Raw genomic sequence first — 9,397 nt, 5'->3', positions numbered from 1 at the left:
ACTGGCTCTAGCCAAGAGAATCCTCAGTGAAATGCGGTTTGTGCATCAGGCGGGCTTTTGCCCGGGCTGGGACAGAGCCACTAAGGAAGGAGAGCGGAGCCTCTTCCTAGATTTTTCCTCCTGAGGAAGTTTTGAATCCCCGGCGTGTTACTCCAGGGGAGGCCAGCTACAGCCATCACCTCAACCAGGTGCCCAGAATACAGGCTGAGCTGCTTACGTGGCAAGGACTGTTTACTGAGGACCTACTAGGAGCCAAGAAATCTGCAGGCAACTTTTGTGCTTCCCTCAGCCCAGCACGTGGCTGGTTTGCCCTTTTCCAAGTGAGGAGATCAAGAATCTGCCAGGTCAAGTCAAGGTCACAGCTTGCCCTGCTCCCATCTTCTCCATCCCTGGGGGGCCTCAAGCCAGATGGAGAGGATCAGCTCCTGCCCTGTCCCGGGGACATGGCGCGTCCTCCTCTCTCTGCACCCTCATCAACCATCCTCTTCTTTTATTTTTCTCACCCAGCACATGGAGGAGGCCTCCCTCTTTGGGAAGAATCCACCCCAGCCAGCACCCAAGCCCTCCTCCCCTCCCTGCCCTGGCCCCTCAGCCAGTGCTGCCGGGAGCCGGGCTTGGGGCCAGGTGGTTCCTTCCTGCCTCCCGCCCGCCTGCTGGCCGAGCTCCGGGGCTGTAACCCAGAGGTCAAGCGGCCCCTTTCCCTCTAAAGGAAGGGCCTGGAGATGTGCGCCCTTTGCCTTAGACCTGAGAATCAGCCACCCTGCAGGAAGGCCTGGTGCCCCAGAGTCTGCTGGGGATGATCAGGGTTCAGGGGTCCCTTCTCCCTGCCCTCCACGGCCTCAGTCCTGGAGTGGAGGGGATGCAGAAGGACTGCCCTGTGTGCTGGGGTCAGGATATGTCCACTGCAAGAGGTCAGTTCCTGAGCAAGGGCAGTGCATCCCGGGGCCTGCTCTCCTGGGGAAGGTCGGGGTAGCAGCCTACAGGGTCTTTGCCTGGTCGGAGGAGAGCTGCGTGAGAGCCAGGGGTCAGGAGAGTTTGGACAAATGAGCCCAAAGCAAATTCACTGCAAAGAGAGGCAAGGGGTACGTGGAGTAAAGATCAGGCCAGCCTGGTTGTGCTCTCCTCCAGGCCGGTGGGAGTCTAGGGGGGAGGTGAGGCCCTGATCCCGCCTGCCTTCCGGCCCCACCTCTTTGGCAGGATGAACCCAGCACGGCAGGTGCTGCCCCAGGAATCCCAACTCTTGCCACCTCTCCTGAATGTTGTAAATCAGCTGTGGCCACTCTCTCGGGCTGTAGGATACCTTGGACTCGGCCACTAACAACATGGCACGTAGTCTATGGGAAGAGCTCAGGGAAAGCAAGAAGGAAAAGAACGTTTCTCAGGCTCATTTCTCAGCTACGAAGTAGGGGTAGTACCAGAACCTGGAGCCCCTTAGAGGTTGACAGGGCCTGAGCCACTTCCACCTTCTGAAACAATTCATATGTTAAGAAATGGAGATGTGACAAAACAAGGTTGTAAAAAACTTGGCATATTTTAAACATTGTACATTTGGCCAAGTCATGTTTTATTACATGCAATGAAGCATCGCACACTCTACTGAGGCTCTTGAGAAGAAAACTGTAGGACTCATAGTGCACTACAGGCAGTGGGATCCCAGGACGGACAGAAGTTTAGAGCTGTAAGGACATCTTCGCCTTCGAGCCCAGTTGATGTCCCGCCGGGGCTATGGGTGTGAACACCCTTGGAGACAAGGTCAGAAGCCTGATGTGAGGCTGTGGGCCTTCCAGACTCCTCTGCTGGTCTCCACCTCATGGAACTGAGACTTAGAGTTCATCCTGGAAATCACTCACACAGTACCTCAAACTGTTGGTTACTATCATTTTTTCCATTTTCTCCTTTGCTAGTTGGGGCGAGTCCAATGAGATAGTATATCTGAAAACGCCCAGGACAATTCTGGCGTATGGCAGATGCTTTGTAAGTACCCGTTCATCTAAGTCTAATCCTGAAGTCACTTCTCTTTGGTTCTCCTTTCCACAGCAAGACCAGCACCTCCTCTGTTAATACTTCCATTCTGATTTTCAAAAATTGTTTCAAAATTGTTTTTATTGATACAGAATGTACTTATAGAAAAAAATGCATAAAACGTACAGACCATGAAACCACCACCCAGAGCAAGACATGGAACATTGCCAGACTCCACACAATCATTTCTCCCCCCCTCCTCTCCAGGTGTCTGCTCCCAAGATATCTGACCCCATTGGCTGGTTCTGCCTGATTTTGCATGAATTTCTGTGTGTCTGGCTTCTTTCACCCAACATTATGCCTGGGAAACTCATCCACGTTGTTGTGTGTTGCTGTAGTTCACTCATTGCTGCGCAGTATTCCACTGTGTGAATATTCTACACTTTATCTATTCTACTGTTTATGGACATTTGGGTTATTTCAATTTGGAGTTTTAATTAATAACACTGCTATGAACATTCTAGGACAGCGGTCCCCAAGCTTTTGGTACCAGGGGCTGGTTTCATGGAAGACAGTTTTTCCAGGGACAGGAGGAGGAGGGGAGGGATGGTTCAGGCAGTAATGCAAGTGATGGGGAGCGATGGGGAGTGGCAGATGAAGCTTCGCTCACTTGCCTGCCGCTCACCTCCTGCTGGGCTGCCCGGTACCAGTCTGTGGCCCAGGGGTTGTAGACCCTTGTTCTAGAAACACATCTTTTAGGGCACCTAGGTATGCATTTCTATTGGAAATGTCTTAGGAGTGAAACTGTCGGTCATGTGGTGTGTATTTTTAGCAGATAATGTCAAGCTATTTTTCAAAGTGGTTAAACCATTTATACTCCCACCAATAATGTATGCAAATACTGTTGCTTATAATTGATGTTTGCATGTTTATTATAATACACTTGGTGTTTGTGTGATATGTATTTTCCTATTCTTTTATTTCTAACTTACCTATATCACTATACTTATAATGGTTTGTGTGTGTGTGTGTGTGTGTGTGTGTCTGTGGTTATGATAGAGTTGGGCCTTTTTTTAACTCATTCTGCAATCTGCTGCCCCTCTTTTTTTTTTTTTTTTCTCTTTATGGGCCACTTAGCACGGCTTGTGGGAATCTTAGTTCCCAGACTAGGGACTGAAACTGGGGCCATGGCAGTGAAAGCACTGGACCACCAGGGAACTCCCAACAATTTGTGGCCTTTAATTGGTATTTTTAGACTATTTACATTTAATATAACTATTGATATGTTTGGACTTTGGTCTACCATTTCATTTTTTGTTTTTTATCTGTTTGCTCTGTATTTCATTTCTTTGTTTCCTCTTTCCTGCATTCTTTAGGATTTTAAAAACATTTTTAGTATTCCATCTTAATTTATCTCTTGAGTTTTTTACCATGTCTCTTTGTATTATTTGTTTAGAAGTTGCTCCAGGATTTACAGTATACATAGTTAATTCCAGTCTACTCAGAGTATTTTGCCACTTTGGATGGAATGAAGAATGTATAGGTCCCTTTACCCTTTTCTTTTCAGTTGTAGTTGTCGTTCATATTATAGACGCATACGTTGAAAACCCCATTAGACAATGTTATGATTTTTGCTTTCAACCATTATACATAGTTCTAAAAACTTAAGAGAAAAAATTAATCTGTTTATCCAGATATTTACCATTTCTGTTGCTGTTCCTTCATTCCTAATGCCCCACACTTTCCGCTGGTATCATTTCCCTCTGCCTGAAGAACTTCATTTAGCATTTCTTTCAGAGCGAATCTGTTGACAATAAATTCCCTTAGTTTTCCTTCATCTGAGAATGTCTTTATTCCACCTTTGTTCCTAAAAGGTATTATTGCAGAATATAGAATTCTGGGTTGCCAGTTTTGTTTTCCCTTTCAGCACTTAAAAAATGTTCTGGCCTCTGGTTTGTGATGAGAAATTCTCAGTAATTCAAACTGTTGTTTTCTATATTGAAAGCATTATTTTTTCTTTGGTTGCTTTTGAGACTTTTCTTTGTGTTTAGCTGTATATTTTGAGTCTGATGTGGCTGGGCATGGCTTTCCCTGAGTTTATCTCTTTTGGCATGCACTAAGCTTCTTGAATCTGTAACTTTTAAGTCTTTCATCAAATTTTAAAAGTTTTCAGCCATTATTTCTTCAAAAGAACTTTTTTCCTTCTGTAGTACACTCTTTCTCCCCTTGTACTGAGACTCTGATGAGGAGAATGCTAGACCTTTTGGTATTGTCCCACGGGTTCTTAAGGATTTATTTTTTCCAATCTATTTCCTTTCTGTTGTTCAATTGGACAATTTGTATCGATCTATCTATATCGGTTTACGTTAACCTATTGAACTATCTTTAAATTTACTGACTTTATCATTTGCATTCTGTTATTGAGTTCACCCAATTAATTTTTTTCATTTTGGTTATTGTACTTTTTATTTTAAAACTTCAATTTGGTTCTTTTTATATCATCTGTTTCTCTGATGAGACTATCCATGCATTTCGAAGGGATTTGCCCTTACTTCTTGGAGCACAATTATAATAGCTACTTTGATGTCTCAATTCCAACAACTGTGTCGTCTCAGAGCTGTTGTCTCTTATAGTCTTTTTGTCTTTTCCCTTTGAGAGATGCTGAAATTTTCCTGGGTCTTCAAATATCGAGTAACTGTGGCTTGTACCCTGGGCATTTTGAATATTATGTTATGGGATTATGGGTCTTATTTATATCTTATAGAAAATGTTGATTCGTTCGTTTGTTTGTTTTAGCAGGCAACCAGCCTGGTTAGATGCAGGCTGCAAGTTCCTATTTGCCTTCTCTGGTCTGAAACCACCTGAACAATGTCCGTTTAATTTTTAAGGCTTTGCAGTGCTATTCAGACCATTTTGGCATGTGTGCTAGTCTTGGACCTGGGACCCATCTGGGACGGTAGAGCTCAGTTCTAAAATCCTCAGGCATGCGTTTTAGGGGCAGCTTTGGGGTGAGCTCGGATAGTCACACACTACTTTATGGAGTCACTTTCTTTAGCGTCCTCCTCCCCGTGATCCCCCCACACTCTCCAGTGCCCAGGTGACCCTGACCCCTCCACCCTCACCTTGGTTCTCTGGCTAAAAAGCCAGGGTTTTACTTTCCCTGCTCTGCTGTGCCAAAAAGCAACAAGATATACTCATACAGAGAGAGAGAAAGAGAGAGACAGACAGGGAGAGAGAGAGAGATTTCCCCTCATGCTCCTAGGACCACAGTGCCTTTGGTCAGAGAGAGGGATGCCCCTCCTCAGAGTTTAGTCACCTGTCTGGCTGTCACTGCCATTGCCCCCCTTACTGTCCCTAGATTCACTGGGGGCAAGAGAGAATGGGGAAAAAAACCTACAAATAAACATGGGTTTTCTATACTCTCTCTGACCTGTACGGGCTTTCTTTCCCATTCCTCAGTCCAGAAATGGAGGGCTTTCGTGGAGATGTTTCTTGTCTGTATCCTGAGCACAGTTCTGGGTTTCATGTTGTCTCTGAGCCCAGGACTGGAGAATCTGGAGAGAAAAAGTGGGAAACTCACTACCAGTTTGGTAGTTCTTGGAATTCTGGCTTTCTTCCCAAGTCCTCTCATTTCTGCTTATTTTTCAGAGTCCTCAGAAAGCTGTTCCATGCATTCTGTCCAGGGCTTTAGTTGCATTCAGTGGGAGTAAAGGCTGAAATATCCATTTCTATTTGACCAGAACCAAAACTCCACCAGCCCATTTTGATTCTCCACATAGCGCTTATCACTACCTCATTTTTTTTTTTAAATATTTATTTATTTGGTTGCGCTGGGTCTTAGTTGTGGCTTGCAGGCTCCTTAGTTGTGGCATGCGAACTCTTAGTTGCAGCAGGTATGTGGGATCTAGTTCCCTGACCAGGGAAAGAACCTGGGCCCCCTACCTCAGGAGCGTGGAGTCTTAACAGCTGGACCACCAGGGAAGTCCCACTACCTCATTTTTTTGTTTATTGATTCGCTTGAATATTGTTTGTCTCCTGCCCCTCCCTAGGATTTTGGCTTCAGGGGAACAGTAACTTTGTTCCAATTGAATACTGCCTGCCACACAGTAAGCACTCAATATATGTTTTCGAATGATTGAATCTACCCTCTTGGTCAGAAAAAGACTTTGGCGACAACTGCTTCTCTCTCTTTTTTTTTTTTTTTGTTTTTTCGGTCTCCTCTTCCTCAAACTCTCTCCTCACCAATAAATCACTTTGTACATTTTTCAGAAGAGATTTTTTGGTTGCCTGATATATAAGGTGCAGACTGGGAGAAAGACAGAGATGCTTGAGGAAAACAGACAGTGTATCCAAGAGTTGAAGAATCCATCCCAAATGGCTCTAACAACCAGGGGGATTCATTACCTCATGCAGGTAAATAAAGATGAGAAGTTGGCTGAATGTTGGCTTCAGGTGAGGCTTGATCCAGTGACTCAAACAATGCTACCAAGGACCTAAGATGCCCTGTTTGCCAGCCCTGCCTGTTGCTGTCACTACTGTTGGCTTTGTTCTTAACCTCACTTGATGCTACCCCCCTGCACACACAGCTCTAGCCTCTTGCTTCCTGGTAATGAAATTGCTGTAGCACACAGTGGGTCTGGATCTCATATCTCCTGCTACGCTGAGCAGGGAAGGAGAGGGCTCTGGAGTAAATCTTCTGGGATTGGCCCAATCCCCATCCAATCACTGTGACCAGAGGAGTGGGATATGTTGATCTCCTTGAGCCAATCATAGCCCCTCCTGGAGCTGTGATGAAAGGGTGTGTGTGTGTGTGTGTGTGTGGTGTTATGGGGGCTCCTTCAGAAGCAGTAGGGGGGTGAAGCTAATAAGAGAGAAGTCTATGGATATTGGGCAGCAAAGGCACCAGATGTCTGTGCACTTGCTTCCCCTTGTAGAAAGAGCAGCCCAGCACTCCCCCTTCATGCTGCAGGGACACTCATGTCCCACTGGCTCTGGCCTGCTCATTCAGACACAGCTGGATTGTAGCTACCATCCCCACAAATCAAGGTCACTTCGACTCTCAAACAGGGGAGTTAGAATGCACACACCCATAGGACCAGGCTTGGGAGGGGGCTGTGGTTAATGGTGTGTTTGTGGCCATCAGGCTGAACTGAGTCTGGGTCCCACTGTCCTTGGGGTCTGAGCAGGCACAGAATGCTTCACGGTCAAGGGTCAGACTCATGGGATAAAGTTTGGGTCATCCAGAGAGACCTACCTGGAGAAGGGCTCTGAAAGCCTGGAGGCTTTTTTGTTATCTCCCCACGTGGCCTCTTCGAAAGGACAAAGTTCTGCAAAGTTAATCTTTGTTGGCAAAGTCAGATACAGATGAGCGGGTTAAGGTCCAGCCTGTCTCCAGAGCAGAAGAAATGGACTACACAAAGTCCCGGGTTCAAGCTGTTTTCCATCCGTGATTTCTGATTTCCATTTTATACTCTGCCTGCAGGCCCACGTGCCCTCATTCAGCGTCAGTCACTGAGTCATAAAGTCTGAGGCCTCCGTTCTCCTACCCAACATGGCACAGCCCTTCACTCACCATCCATTTTTCCCTCCTCCCATCCCTCCCCGTTGAAATCTACGTGATTGCTCGACTAGTGCCTTTGAATATCAGAATTTCAGCCAGCAATTCTGGCTCTTGAAGGATCCACGTGTTATGAAATCCACATACTCCTGAGTTTCAGACAGTGAACGGTGGGAGTTCAGAGAGTAAGGGATGCATCCAAAAACTGAGCAGAAGCCCGTTGGTCCCCAACGTGGGACGGTGGTGTTTGGAGAGGCAGAGCATGGATAAGAAGGTCTACCTGCGCTGAGCACTTACTCGGTGCCCGCTGCAGGGCGCTAAATGCCCCAGCCACGGGATTGCTGGAATTTAAATATCACAGCGACAACAGAAAACACAGGGAGAGGTCTTCCAGCAGTCTGTGCCCTTCTTCATGGCTCTCACGTGTGATCACTTCCACATCGTGCCGTGTAAGTCAGGACAGGGATCCCAGCAGGGCTGCTCCCACCGGGTCCTCAAAGCCGAATGCAGTGCCTGGAGCGTAGTAGGTGCTCAGCAAATACAGAGTGAACAAACGGGCAATTATAACCCTCAGATGCACGGTGCCTTGAATCAGTAGGGTTCGGTCTCAGATTCTCTGTTTTGAGGAAACAGAGCACAAAGCAGCTAGGTGACAGCCAGCTCTGGTCACCTCCAAGCCCTGAGAACACCTCCCAACTTGGAATGCTTCACACCAGAGGAAGTGAGCGAGTCCACGACACAGGATGTCCTGCAACACTGTAAACTGACAAAGCCCTGGGCTGGCAGATGCCACGCCCAGCGTCCTCCCTGGTCCTTGGGGGTTTCCCAGATGCTGCTGGGTGGGCATATCCAGGCTGCTCCGTTTGTATGTGGGATCATGCATTTCAACCCGTCCCTTGTGAGTTGCTCTGGCCTCAATCTTAGACCATAAAACCTCGAGTGACTGAGGTTCTATCTGCTGTGTAGAGCATGCCCCAACCCTCACCATCCAGCCCAGGCCTTTGCAACATTTTCTACCTCCAGCCGACCTGATGCATGGGATGCGCAATCTATTGTATGAGGCTGGAGGTGGGGGGAGAGGGCCGCGTCGTTTACAGTTTAAAATCACCCCTCCCCCACAATGGTTCTGACGCGGGGACCCCCCTCCCAGGCACCATGCACTTGGTGCCCTCCTGCTGCTCCCCTCCTCGGTTCACAGTTAACTCGGTGTGTTGCCAACTCACGTTCCTTGACGCTGACCCCCCAGGACTCATTTCCAGGATGTTTTTGGCTCCTTGACAACCTCTTCCTGTTTTGGAAGCGAAAAAGTAGCATTAAAAAGCCAGAGAGGGTTTCATTGTTTAAAAAAAGAAAAAGAAAAACAACTCCACTGACTGAAGAGGGAACGTCAGTCTCTCACCGGCAGAGAGACTGCCCTCACCCCACGGAACATCCCCTCCGTGCAGGCTAACTGCTTTTGCGCCTTACTTTTGGGCCTAAGCATTACTGAAACGGTTTTCTCTCCTGTCTCCATGTTTTTCTTATGGGTCAGAAAGTCTGAAGTTGGCCAGATTCGTTAACCATGACACATTTCAAACGCACACAGAAGACAGTCTGTGAAAACACCCTCTGAAGAAAGCTCCCTCTCTCCACGCTGTACATTCATTGAAAGGAATTCACCAGCAATGTTTTCTTTCACTCAAAATGCCCCACCTCTGGCTTGGTGCTAAGAAAAAGCTAAACGATTAGAAAAATTAAAGGGTGGTAGTTAGGAATTAAAGATTCTACAAAAAAATGACCTTCACAATGGGGAGTGACATGGCTTCATGTTCTTTCAAACAGGACAACAGGGGCCTAAGATGCGATAACTCGAACAGAATGGGGAGATCTCTGTACACA

The sequence above is a fragment of the Hippopotamus amphibius genome, chromosome 7 (genome assembly GCF_030028045.1).
Source record: "Hippopotamus amphibius kiboko isolate mHipAmp2 chromosome 7, mHipAmp2.hap2, whole genome shotgun sequence".
NCBI lineage: Eukaryota > Metazoa > Chordata > Mammalia > Artiodactyla > Hippopotamidae > Hippopotamus > Hippopotamus amphibius.
The sequence above is the reverse complement of the archived record's forward strand: the minus strand, read 5'-3'. Positions refer to the sequence as shown.